This window comes from Lepidochelys kempii, chromosome 8 (assembly GCF_965140285.1).
Source record: "Lepidochelys kempii isolate rLepKem1 chromosome 8, rLepKem1.hap1, whole genome shotgun sequence".
NCBI lineage: Eukaryota > Metazoa > Chordata > Testudines > Cheloniidae > Lepidochelys > Lepidochelys kempii.
Window position 1 is genome coordinate 105,063,617 of NC_136387.1, and position 14,054 is coordinate 105,077,670.

The 14,054-nt window shown below is 45.9% G+C and overlaps 1 protein-coding gene across 1 annotated transcript in view; it reads left to right on the forward strand.

Annotated features, from left to right (window-relative positions):
* Nucleotides 1-14,054, forward strand: part of EIF2B3 (eukaryotic translation initiation factor 2B subunit gamma) — a 142,559-nt gene that overhangs the window by 59,602 nt on the left and 68,903 nt on the right. The window lies entirely within an intron of this gene.

Consider the following 14,054-nt stretch of genomic DNA (forward strand, 5'->3'; position numbering starts at 1 on the left):
GAGGACTGCAGATTCTCGAATTCAGATACTGGATCCTACCTGCTCCTGTTGAGAAGTAAATGGAAAAACTCCAGTGGGAGCAGAATCAGAACCCTTGTATTTTGAGGAGTAAGCATGCTGCTGGATTTTTAAGGTTCATTTTGTGTGCTGGCCACTGATTCTTAACCCCTCCTACTTGATACTTCACTCCTCAGAATGAACAATTGTAGAGTCAAGCCTTTATCATGTCTGCATTACAGTCTAGGAAGCCAGCATAGGTCTTTATAGTTTCAGATGGTTTCTAATACATTTCTTTCTTTACAAGCTGAGGGCAGGACTGGACGTGAAACACTCTGTTATTGTACTTTCACTCTCCGCACTTGTGTAATTTTTGACTGTTTTACAAGCCAGTAATTTAGGAGCCACAGGCTAGGAAGCTTGCCCAGAAATCTGGCATATTTAATTAGTGCTAGTAAACAAGCAGAGTTTCAAATTTAATTCTTCCTTCTTTCATTCCTATAAACCTCAAGCCATTGAAGGCCTACTTCTGACATTAGTCTCGTTGGGGCTGCTGGGGAATACCGAGGCAGGTCTTAGCCACGTCTGGGGAATGGGCCTAGTCTCTTCCAGGCAAGAAGGGAAATGGGAGGAGTTGTTTTTTTTAAATAAAATTTGAGATTGTTAAAAAAAAAAATTTTAAGTGATAATCTGCAGGTCATCAACCACAAGGGTCCTTTTTACTGTTTGTAATGCTAAATGGTTCAAGATGGGAGAATTGTCCTACAAGGCATTTATCCTCATTGAAGTACAAGGATCTGATTTGTTGCTACTCTGGTACTTGCATGGAAATGTTTTTAAAGATCAGATTACAGAGCATTTGAGTTCAGCAGCCAGTCATTGCCAGTACATTTCCTCTAGCTGTGAACCTTTAGGTTGGTGCCACAAGTGGACAAGCTAAACCGTAAAAGTATCAGTTGCTGTTTGTGTTTTTGCTCCTCAGCCACATCCTGTGGTCTGTGATACGTGTCCTGTGTGGAAAAGGCCATTCTGTGCCACTGCACTAATATTCAGGAACTATTTTAAGTCTGGATTAGTAACATCTCTTCTACCAATTTAAGCATGACAGCCACGGTATGTCTCCAGACAAGCAATATGCCGGTAAACACGCTAGAAAACCATAAAGCTCTTATTAGTTACAACTGGAAACCAGACTTTGTAACTGCAACCACATAAAACAAAGAAATGACACCAGTATTTACATTTAAAAAATACAGGGATGGACACCATCTTGTTGGCTTTCAAGACAGCTGCTTTTCTTTTTTAAAAAATGTTTGTTTAAACAGACAAAATCTCTGCTCTGTGGAACCCAAAAAACTTGTCCCTTCCACCAACAGAAAAGTTGGTCCAATAGAAGATACTACCTCACCCACCTTCTCTCTCTCATATCCTGGGACCAACAAGGCTACAACAACACTGCAAAAATCTCTTGTATTTATTCTAAAAGCAGTTCCCCACCCTCAACCCATCTTCTGCATTAAGTAAATTAACAGGTGAAGAACAAGGTTCAGTTTGTATGGAGCTTCTATTCTGCAGTAGTCCTACAGAGGAAGGAAGGTACCCTACTGCTCTAAACACTGGCTTAATCCATTGAGTTAGCCAAGATTCCTGCTCTAGTTTTCCTCTGTCCACTGTGCTATTTTAACCGCAGTCTGGTCACTTTGTAAAAGGAACAAAATTACCAGCTCTCATTCTTGAGTAGTTATGCAGGCCCTGGTAAGTGGGTGAAAGATGAAAAAGACTCTTTAAATACCTAGACCTGTCTTCAGTGTGCGGTGTGTGTGGTATGTTTACATTCAGTTGGAGTTTAAGGATGTAGGGTTCCAACTTTAACATCCTCCCAAAAGCATTTTAGGTGTAAGCTCGTTTCTTCCTAGTAAGTAATATGATTCAGTGACTTCTGTTATTGCCATTAAAAGATCTGGAAATTTTAAATCACGAGTAATCTATTCTAAACAGAAAATAAGCCAGTGTGGTTCCAACCACTGTAATTTTGTGTTTAAAAATGTTAATTTGAACTCTTGGTGAACATCTTATTCTTTTTGCAGTAACGATAGATTTTTCCTGAGCTTTTTTCCTGCTGGCGCTTACATCCATGGCCCCATGGTATTTCTGAGGGTGTTCTTTATAAACTAATAATTAGAACTCTCTGCATGTAAACATTTTATCTGAATTAAAGTGATGATCGGCGATCTCTGTTAATTGGTAACCAATTTATTAGAGCATAAGCTTTCGTGAGCTACAGCTCACTTCTTCAGAAAGCTTATGCTCTAATAAATTGGTTAGTCTCTAAGGTGCCACAAGTCCTCCTTTTCTTTTTGCGAATACAGACTAACACGGCTGTTACTCTGAAATCTGTTAATTGGTTTTAATCTAATTCCAACTCTGCTTTGCTTTTAAGTCTGGTTAGAGATGGCAGTCGTACTAGAGTTCTGTCTTTTCTAATTACTAGTTTAATTTTCATTAACTTATTTTATACCTTTGGAATATCATTAGACAAGAAACAAATGTGTCCTGTGTAATTTATGGCTGTTGAGGAAAATATTATTTAAATATTCTAGTGTGTGTTTTCTGTAGCCCTTATTACAGAAAGGGTATAACTTCACTGCAGGTCTCTAATCTGGGTGTTGCCTATCCCCCCTGCCATTCACACACCTCTCACCTGGGCTTGTTAAGCCCAGGCTAGCATACATGGCTGAGGAATAGGTTTGGGCCAGGGTTTCACTGAAGCCTGGGCTGGCAACCCACCTATTTTGCAATGAGGATGCAGGCTAATCAAGCTTGGGTGCTGGTTGTTGACCAAAGCCTTCCACAATTTCAGCTGGTATTTTGTTGTCCTCTATCTCTGTAGCATGGTAGGGCTTTCCAGTACGGATGTATCACCAAGGATAGGTAAGCCTGGGCTCCTCTGGAGTGAAGATATACCCATAGTGATGTTCATTAACTTCTGGCTAGGCTGGAGCCATTCAGTTGATTGTCCTTACCTGACAGACTAAATAGGTTTCCATTCATACATACTGAGTGAGATCTGTCAGGGAGCAAGGTGGGGCTGATGTGTTAACCGGCTCGCAAAAGGGCAGCAGTTCTGTGAATCTGCAATGCGAATCTGTTTGGCTTCTTTGATTTAAATCCTTGTTGTGTATCAAAAGTGAGACAGAAGCACTAGGCCCCGAAGGGAACTGCAGTTCAGAACACTAATTCAGCAGAGACGTGACCACAGAGAGCATGAAATGACAGTACTTCTCTCACCATATATCAAGGTCCAAGGAAGTAACAGTGCTACTGGATTTACTGCAGGGGAAGTCCTATATGGGCTTAGACCGAGACACCTTTAATAATGTCAAACATAAGAATACTTGACTTTTTCCCTTTGGGTTTATACATGCTTCCTGTCCCCTCTTTCTTCCCTCCTATGCTGTAAGCTTTTTGTGGGGCCAGAAACAGTCTTACCCAAGTTTTGCACAGCACCATGCTCACAGCGCTAAATAATGACGAGATCATAAAAACAAGAGTTTAAAAAAAAAACAACCAGAAAAAACCCGCTCCTTCTACCAGACAGTCTTGGCAGGCTCTTCTTGGGCCCCATGGAACGTGATTATGGCAAAAGAGATGAATGTTGTGTTGGATTTGCCAAGCAGGGGACTCCATCTCCCTTCAGCCTGCTTCCCACTGCGCATCCCCTTCCTCGTGGCCAGGTGAGGGGAAAGGTCCTAGACCAGGAATGGCTGGGCTCAGTTTGGAAGCCTCTGGTGTACCTTGGCTAGCCAGGAGCTGCAGAGATGGTGAAACAGCAGCCAGGTGGCAAGCAGGGATCTGGAGAGAAGCTGAATTCAGAGCGGAATCCCTAGAACTGCACTGAGAGCTGCGTGTGAAACAGGCTGTGACTGCCGAACCGTACAGCTGGGTGCAGGCCTGTGTGGGAGTTGCTGGGGAGCAGCAGTGGTTGGGCAGGGAGTCAGTGCAGAGGGGCCCCAATGAGAGATGGTAACTGAGCCTGGTAAACGCTTGAACAGAGACTGGACTGAGAAGGGCACCCCAGGCATTATCCCTGAAGAGTCTTGACTCTTTACTGGGCTACCCAAGGTACCCAGAAGAACTGCTGCTGCTCACTTTGAATTGTAACTGTCTAAGGGTATGTCTACACTATGAAATTAGGTCGATTTTATAGAAGTCAATTTTTAGAAATCGATTTTATACAGGTGATTGTGTATGTCCCCACTAAGTGCATTAAGTCAGCGGAGTGTGTCCTCAATACCGTGGCTAGCACTGACTTACGGAGCGGTGCACTGTGGGTAGCTTTCCCGCAGTCTCCACTGCGCATTGGATTCTGGGTTAAGCTCCCAATGCCTGATGGGGCAAAAACATTGTCGAGGGTGGTTTTGGGTACATGTCGTCAGTTGCTCCTCCCTCCCTCTCTCCTTCCCTCCATGAAAGTAACAGCAGACAATCATTTCGCGCCTTTTTTCCTGGGTTACTCATGCAGATGCCATATGATGGCAGGCATGGAGCCCGCTCAGCTCACCGCTGCTGTTGTGAGTATTGTAAACACCTTGCGCATTATCCTGGAGTATGTGCAGAACCGGGCTAAGAGACGCCAGCACGAGGACGATTGTGATGAGGACATGAACACAGACGTTCCTGAAAGCACGGGCTGTGGCAATTGGGACGTCATGGCGGCAGTGGGGCTGGTTGATACAATGGAATGCCGATTCTGGGCTCGGCAAACAAGCACAGACTGGTGGGACCGCATAGTGTTGCTGGTATGGGATGATTCACCGTCGCTGTGAAACTTTTGTAGGCGTAAGGCCACTTTCCTTGAACTTTGTGAGTTGCTTTCCCCCACCCTGAAGCTCAGGAATACCAAGATGAGAGCTGCCCTGACAATTGAGAAGCAAGTGGTGATAGCCTTGGGAAGCTTGCAACGCCTGACTACTACCAGTCAGTTGGGAATCAGTTTGGAGTGGGCAAGTCTACTGTGGGGACTGCTGTGATCCAAGTAGCTAATGCAGTCACTGACGTTCTGCTATCAAGGGTAGTGACTGGGAAATGTGGAGGTCATATTGGATGGCTTTGCTGCAATTGGGTTCCCTAACTGTGGTAGAGTGATAGACGGAACACACATCCCTATCTTGGCACTGGACCACCTTGCCAACCAGTATATAAACCGCAAGGGATACTTCTCAATGGTGCTGCAAGCACTGGTGGATCACAAGGGACGTTTCACCGACATCAACATGGGATGGTCAGGAAAGGTGCATGACGTTTGCATCTTTAGGAACTTAGGGCTGTTCGAGAAGTTGCAAGAAGGGACTTCCTTCGCAGACCAGAAAATTACCGTTGGGGATGTTGAAATGCCAATATTTATCCTTCGGGACCCAGCCTACCCCTTGCTCCCATGGCTCATGAAGCCATACACAGGCAGCCTGGACAGTAGTAAGGAGCAGTTCAACTATAGGCTGAGCAAGTGCAGAATGGTGGTAGAATGTGCCTTTGGATGTTTAAAAGCTCGCTGGAGATGTTTGCTGACTAGGTTAGACTTCAGCTAAACCAATATTCCCATTGTTATTGCTGCTTGCTGTGTGCTCTATAATATCTGTGAGAGTAAGGGGGAGACGTTTATGGCAGGGTGGGAGGTTGAGGCAAATCGTCTGGTGGCCAATTTTGAGCAGCCAGACACCAGGGCGATTAGAAGAGCACAGCTAGGCGCGCTGCGCATAAAAGAGGCTTTGAAAACCAGTTTCATGACTGGCCAGGCTACAGTGTGACAGCTGTGTGTGTTTCTCCTTGCTGCAAACCCGCCCCCTTTGTTGATTTTAATTCCCTGTAAGCCAACCACCCTCCCCCCTTCGATCACAGCTGGCAAAGGAAATAAAGTAACTATTGTTTTGAAACCATGCATTCTTCCTTTTATTAATTAAAAAAAAAAGTGAGATAACTGACAAGGTAGCCTGGGTGCGGTGGGGTGCAGGAAGAGGGAAGGACAAGGCCACATGGCTTATTGTAGCCACTCTACAAATCAAAACTGTTTGAATGACAGCCTTCTGTTGCTTGGGCCATCCTCTGGAGTGGAGTGGCTGGGTGCCTGGAGCCTCCCCCATCATCTGGGTGAGGAGGATATGGAACTTGGGGAGGAGGGCAGGCAGTTATACAATGGATGCAGCAGGGGTCTATGCTCTTGTTGGCTTTCCTGCAGCTCCAACAGGTGCTTCATCATGTCTCTTGGCTCCCCCATTAGCCTCAGCATCGCCTTCTGCCTCTGCTCTTCATGCTTGCTTAATGCTTTCTGCCACTGAATGCCTCCATGCATTAAGCTGTGCCCTATCAATGCTGGAGGACTGGGATAGGGGTAGCTCAGTGGTTTGAGCATTGACCTACTAAACCCAGGAGGTTGTGAGTTCAATCCTTGAGGGGGCCATTTAGGGATCTGGGGCAAAAATTGGGGATTGGTCCTGCTTTGATAAGGGGGTTGGACTAGATGATCTCCTGAGATCCCTTCCAAACTTGATATTCTATGATTCTATGACTGCATGAGCTCAGAAAACATGTCATCACGAGTGTGTTTTTTTCTCCTTCTAATCTGCAATCACCTCAGGGACGGAGATGATTGGGGGAGCATAGAAATATTTTGCACCTGGGGGGAGATAAAAAGGGAGAGTATAATTTAAGATGATACACTTCTGAGAACAAAAGGGAGACTCTTTCACAGTGAATCAAGCAATTCACAGCAGACAGCACATGTGCTTTTGGTACACGGTCACATTTTGCCTTTTATATTGAGCACCTGCCAGTATGGTGACACATCACACACGGCTGGGCAACAGAATTCGGTTTCCAGACAGCCATGGTAAGCCTTTTGGTATGTGGGGTTGGCTTCTTCCGCCTTCATAAAATGTGGGAATGGTTTCAAACTGTGGCGCCATCCTTTCCCAGAGCAAGCAATGCCGGCTGGGTTTAAAAGGAGGGGCTGCAGTTTTCGGGTGGATGTGCAGCACGCAGCTCCCCCCACCCCACCGCATGGCTATTCTCTGGGATGATCTCTTTTAGCCAAGCACAAAGAACCCAGCATGAATGAGGTCCTTTTACTGTTCCCTTACAAAAATTCCCCCATTTCAACCAGGTGACCATGAATGATGTCACTCTCCTGAGGCTAACACAGAAAGATAAAGACCGAATGTTGCTCGAATGCCACCAAAACCCAGGACCATTCGCTGCCATGCTTTGTGCTGCAGTGATTTCAGACTACTTGCTACTGGCTTAGCTTGGTAAAGTGTCCTACCATGGAGGACAAAATAAGTCAGCCCTCCCCAGAAACCTTCTGCAAAGGCTTTCAGAGTACCTCCAGGAGAGCTTCATGGAGATGTCCATGGAGGATTCCCACTCCATCCCCAGACACGTTAACAGACTTTTCCAGTAGCTGTACTGGCCGCAAATGCATCCCGATTCTTCAGGGCAAATCAAACGTTAAACGCTATTGCGTTTAAACTCTGTACTGTAGTTACAAATGTCCACTCACCAGAGGTGCCTTCTCCAGCTTCAGGGTTGGGGATCCCGCCTTGGGAGGGTATTGGCTCCAGGGTGATGAGAAGGTCCTGGCTGCCGGGGAGAACGGATTCACCGCTTGCCTGCTGCACGTTCTCCTCCTCTTCCTCATCCACAAAATCCTCCTCCCTGTTGCGTGAGACTCCCCACTTGCAGGTGTTCATGGACAGTGGTGGGGTAGTGGTAGGGTCCCCCCCAGAATGCCATGCAGCTGATCATAGAAGCGGCATGTCTGTGGCTCTGACCTGGAGTGACCATTTGCCTCCTTTGTCTTTTGGTAGGCTTGCCTGAGCTCCTTAACTTTCATGCGACACCGCTGTGTGTCCCTGTGTGTCCCTTGTAGCCTCTCTCCACCATGCCCTGTGCGATTTTTGGCATATATATTAACATTTCTTCTTTTTGATCGGAGTTTGGCCTGCACAGATTCTTCTCCCCATACAGCAATCAGATCCAGTGTCGCCCTTTCTGTCCATGCTGGAGTTCGTTTGCGATTCTGGGGCGACTGCATGGTCACCTGTGCTGCTGAGCTTGCCACGCTGACCAAACAGGAAATGAAATTCAAAATTTCCCAGGGCTTTTACTGTGTACCTGGCGAGTGCGTCGGAGTTCAAAGCGCTGTCCAGAGCAGTCATATTGGAGCACTCTGGGATAGCTCCCGGAGGCCAATACCATCGAAATTGCATCTGCACTATCCCAAATTTGACTCATCCTTTAGGTTGATGGAACAGGGTTGGTTGTGTAGTTGCATTCATTTTAAAATCGACCTAACGTGGCTAAATTCGACCTAGCGCCATAGTGTAGACCAGGGCTAAGCCTCTGAACCTAGGGTATTTGCAACCTTTTCCTTTCCTGCCAGCCCTAGTAAAATACCCCTTCCATTAGCCATGTGTGTCTGAGTGGTTATTGGGACCTACCGGGGTTAGTGCCTACCAGGCCCAGCTGCTGAAGCAACTTCAGTGCCTGCCTGAGTCGTGGTACACCTGGCATCCTGCAGGTTTGGTGCCCTCTGGCTCTGAGCAGCCACAGTAGTTATGAAATTACACCAGTGTGTTTGTGCATTGTAAAAGCAGCATGTGAAGAGGAACCGTATTTGCTGGTGTTTTATGAACATGCCACTTTGAGCTTCTTTTAAAAGACGTTCTTTTAAGACTACACAAGTTCAGTCTTGAAAAACCCATGCTTTCCTAATGAGGATTTCAGCTCTGTACCACTCGCTGCCCCTCTGCCCATGTGTGGGGCTGTGCACAACGGGGCAGGTGGTGGAGGGGTTTTCAAATCTTTCTTTAATGAATTGATTGGGCAGAAGGGGATGGCTTTCATTGGCTGTCCATTAGGTTGCCACTTTATGGGAACCATAGAGCACAGTGAAAGCTAGTGATGTTATCCTGCTGCTGGCACCACTCATTTTCACCTTGTCTTTTCTGCCCCCGGTTAAGTTTTTAGTTGCATTGTGACTATTTTAGTTGCAGTTTGGGGTGCTTGTTTTAGTGACCGTGTGGAGCCCAGCAACTGCTTTAAATCTGCAGATTTTACAGACCAGAGATTTCCTTTGAGCCAACCACTAGTAAAATCCACCTCATCTCGGACATGACATTGGTGAAGGGGACTTGAAAGAAAGCTTCACCGAGAGCACACCTGGAGGACTCTGTGCAGTTTCTGGAGTCAGGTCCACATTACAGCGACCTACAGCTTTGACCCAGTTTTTAGTTTCACTATTTCCCATGCATTCATTGTACTTATTTGATTTAAGAAAATGTATTGGATGTCTACTGCTTGGCCCTTTGCGAACTGGTGTAGAAGGGAGCAACTTCTCTTTGAAAACTCGTGGCGAACGGGGGAAGTCCCGGATGACTGGAAAAAGGCTAATGTAGTGCCAATCTTTAAAAAAGGGAAGAAGGAGGATCCTGGGAACTACAGGCCAGTCAGCCTCACTTCAGTCCCCGGAAAAATCGTGGAGCAGGTCCTCAAAGAATCAATCCTGAAGCACTTACATGAGAGGAAAGTGATCAGGAACAGTCAGCATGGATTCACCAAGGGAAGGTCATGCCTGACTAATCTAATCGCCTTCTATGATGAGATTACTGGTTCTGTGGATGAAGGGAAAGCAGTGGATGTATTGTTTCTTGACTTTAGCAAAGCTTTTGACACTGTCTCCCACAGTATTCTTGTCAGCAAGTTAAAGAAGTATGGGCTGGATGAATGCACTATAAGGTGGGTAGAAAGTTGGCTAGATTGTCGGGCTCAATGGGTAGTGATCAATGGCTCCATGTCTAGTTGGCAGCCAGTGTCAAATGGAGTGCCCCAGGGGTCGGTCCTGGGGCCGGTTTTGTTCAATATCTTCATAAATGATCTGGAGGATGGTGTGGATTGCACTCTCAGCAAATTTGCGGATGATACTAAACTGGGAGGAGTGGTAGATACGCTGGAGGGCAGGGATAGGATACAGAGGGCCCTAGACAAATTGGAGGATTGAGCCAAAAGAAATCTGATGAGGTTCAATAAGGATAAGTGCAGGGTCCTTAGGATTCACTTAGGACGGAAGAACCCAATGCACAGCTACAGACTAGGGACCGAATGGCTCGGCAGCAGTTCTGCGGAAAAGGACCTAGGGGTGACAGTGGATGAGAATCTGGATATGAGTCAGCAGTGTGCCCTTGTTGCCAAGAAGGCCAATGGCATTTTGGGATGTATAAGTGGGGGCATACCGAGCAGATTGAGGGACGTGATCGTCCCCCTCTATTCGACATTGGTGAGGCCTCATCTGGAGTACTGTGTCCAGTTTTGGGCCCCACACTACAAGAAGGATGTGGATAAATTGGAAAGAGTCCAGAGAAGGGCAACAAAAATGATTAGGGGTCTGGAACACATAACTTATGAGGAGAGGCTGAGGGAACTGGGATTGTTTAGTCTGCAGAAGAGAAGAATGAGGGGGGATTTGATAGCTGCTTTCAACTACCTGAGAGGTGGTTCCAGAGAGGATGGTTCTAGGCTATTCTCAGTGGTAGAAGAGGACAGGACAAGGAGTAATGGTCTCAAGTTGCAGTGGGGGAGGTTTAGGTTGGATATTAGGAACAACTTTTTCACTAGGAGGGTGGTGAAACACTGGAATGCGTTACCTAGGGAGGTGGTAGAATCTCCTTCCTTAGACGTTTTTAAGGTCAGGCTTGACAAAGCCCTGGCTGGGATGATTTAATTGGGGATTGGTCCTGCTTTTGAGCAGGGGGTTGGACTAGGTGACCTCCTGAGGTCCCTTCCAACCCTGATATTCTATGATTAACTGGAGCTGCTCTTCAGTAGCATCCCTACAGTCCTTTGACTTCTGATGTTTGCGTAAAGCTTGTTCCCCTTCTGGGTTGCCATCTTTTCAGTCCTGCCGATTTCATGGAATAATTCTTTACCCAGGTGACTTTCCACTTGAGCATGTGTGTTGGGAGGGATAAAAAGAGCTAAAGGTTGTAAGTCTTTAAGTTGCAGACCTTCAGTTGTTACTCCTTCCTTAGTAAAACAGAAAATCTTCCAAAGCTCGATTATCTTCCTTAAATCATTTTCTAGCCCAATATAAGAAAAATGAACTTGGAGACTGGATCTGATCCAAACTGACTAAATCAAGTTCAGTTCTAGTTAGAATTGAATCACTTTTAATATGCAATAAATGGCTATGCTGTTGGCCCGATTATAGGTGTAGTTTCAGATGTTATATGGAATGTATATGCTTACCATTTTGGGCAGTGCTTTAAATGTTCACAGCACTTGGCAAACATTAGAAAGAACTTTTCCTGTTGTGTATGGAACAAATAACTGCCAGAGTTCCAGTTTAAAATCTGTGAATGCCGTCTCTCCCTCTCCCATTCCCTCCACCTTTTTACTGTGCTACTTCTCTCATCATTCACCCATTCCCTCTTCCCCCTCATTCATACGAACCCCCTCATTGCTTAGTGCCTCCTTTCTGGCACATGCTCCCTCCCTTTCGCTTTCACAGTTTCAAATCAGAGTAAGCTACTGCAGAACAACATGTCTACCCTAGGGCAGTAGTTCTCAAACTTTTGTACTGGTGACCCCTTCCACATAGCAAGCCTCTGAGTGTGACCCCCTCCCCTTATAAATTAAAACCACTTTTTTATATTTTTAACACCATTATCAATGCTGGATGAAAAGCGGGGTTTGGGGTGGAGGCTGACAGCTCATGACCCCCCCCCAGGTAATAATCCCACGTCCCCCTGAGGGGTCCTGACCCCCAGTTTGAGAACTCCTGCCCTAGGGGATTGCATCAGTGCAGCTACAGTGGTGCAAAATTAACCCAGTGCAGGCAAGTCTTTCCACTCCCTATCCCACGTCATCTCTCCATCCTTTTTCTTTGCATGTGTGTGTAAGAAGGAGAAAGATCAGAGAGAGGGAGGGGAGGATGGGATAAGGGGAACTCGGTGCCCCCTTTTCCCCATCACTGCTCCCAGTGAGTGCCCCCAGGAGGAGAATCCAGGCCTCTGCTGCTCTGGATCCCCAGGGCTGTGTTAAGCTCCTAGAGCTTCCGCACATTGCAGCACTGGTTTCTCCCTGGCTCGTTTCCAGGGCACTGACTCTGTGGAAATGGGGTTCTTCAGCCAATGTGTCCTAAGCCCCCAAGGTCAGCACTGCCCGAGGTACCCCAGTCACTTAAACACTCTGCCAGAACTGCACCCAAAGGTTGGAGTTTACAGTGCAAGGCTCTTTGGACATGTATATTTTGCACATCCTAACACCTTTATGCTCTGTTATACTTATCCAGCTTCTGTGACCTTGCTCTCTCCTGGCCTGAGCTTCCTTTTCCTGTCTGGCCCCTGTTCCTGTGTTTCTCTTAATTTTTAAACCTCTCCTGACCCTTTTTGTTCTTCTCTTGATAAATTTCCACTGATCCTACCTTACTGCCTCCCTTCAGAGGAGACACCTAAAGTGTTTTTTCCCCTAAGGATGCAGCTGCCTTTTTGCAGGTTTCAGAGTAGCAGCCGTGTTAGTCTGTATCCACAGAAAGAACAGGAGGACTTGTGGCACCTTAGAGATGAACCAATTTATTTGAGCATAAGCTTTCATGAGCTGCCATGACATATCTGATGAAGTGAGCTGTAGCTCACGAAAGCTTATGCTCAAATAAATTTGTTAGTCTCTAAGGTGCCACAAGTCCTCCTTTTTTTTCCGCTTTTTTGCATAACCCTTTGAGGTTTAAGTACTGTCGTCAGCCTTAAGTATTTGCTTTGTATCTGTCTGGGGTTATCTGCTACAGGCCCTATCCGCAATATTGGATCCACATACATACAGGCACTCGTAATACAGCAGTCTTTCATAACACAACGTCACAGTATCAATCGGAATTAATAAATTGTACAGATCCATCACCCACCCACCTCCATTCAGCCACTTGCCCTGGGGATGGCCAGGAGGAACTGCAGACCCAAGTGGAGGAACGTGCGGTCTGCAGCAGCAAACGTTTAGCTGGGTAGAGAGCATGGGCACTCGACGACAAAACCAGCCGGGAAGCAATGGCACTTAGTGTCCCTGGGAATTGGGGCAATAGATAGTCTTGCTATTTCTATTTTACAGATGGAGGAACTGAGGCAGAGTAAGTGATTTGTACAAGATCAGACAGTGAGTTAGCAGCAGTTCCCTGTCTAAAACGTAGATGCAGGATATGCTGGATGAAATTCTCTGGCCCATGTTATGCAGAAGGTCAGACTTGATCATCATATATCACTTTGGCCTAAAACTCTATTAATCCTGTGCTCTGACCATTAGCCTATACAGCTGTATACCCTGGGTAGAAATGTTTCAGTCATTAGCATTCTGTCTCAAGGGTAATCAGCGGTAAGAAGTGCTCTGTTGAGAGGCATTGTTTATCAAACAGTTTCCTGGTTGTAACGACCCGTGTTGTATGGCATTCTTAATCATGAGTATTGTTTCAGTTTAAAGAAATCTAGAGCTATGGCTTTATCCTTTGTTTTATCACTTGCATCATATCGAGGAGTTGAGAAAGAGAGATTCTGAATCACAGTATCCTGAGACCTTTATTTCTGACCCATTTGCATCCCAAACCATTATGGTGAATAAAGCCACCTTCCTATTGCAGGTGCTGTACCAATGCACTGCCTCTTTGGCAGCAATAGCGTATTAAATAGCTCGGTACAAAAAATTTTATTCCTCATGTGTCATTTTTTAAGATCTCTCCCATCAGCTGGTGGTAATGTGCTACTGGAATTAATCTGTGAATATGGCATATCCACCCTTTATAACTGTCCTAAGAAACCAAGTTGCATCTTTCCTCTGTCAGGTTTCAGAGTAACAGCCGTGTTAGTCTGTATTCGCAAAAAGAAAAGGAGGGCTTGTGGCACCTTAGAGACTAACCAATTTATTAGAGCATAAGCTTTCGTGAGCTACAGCTCACTTCCTCAGATGCATATCGTGGAAACTGCAGCAGGCTTTATATATACACAGAGAATATGAAACAATACCTA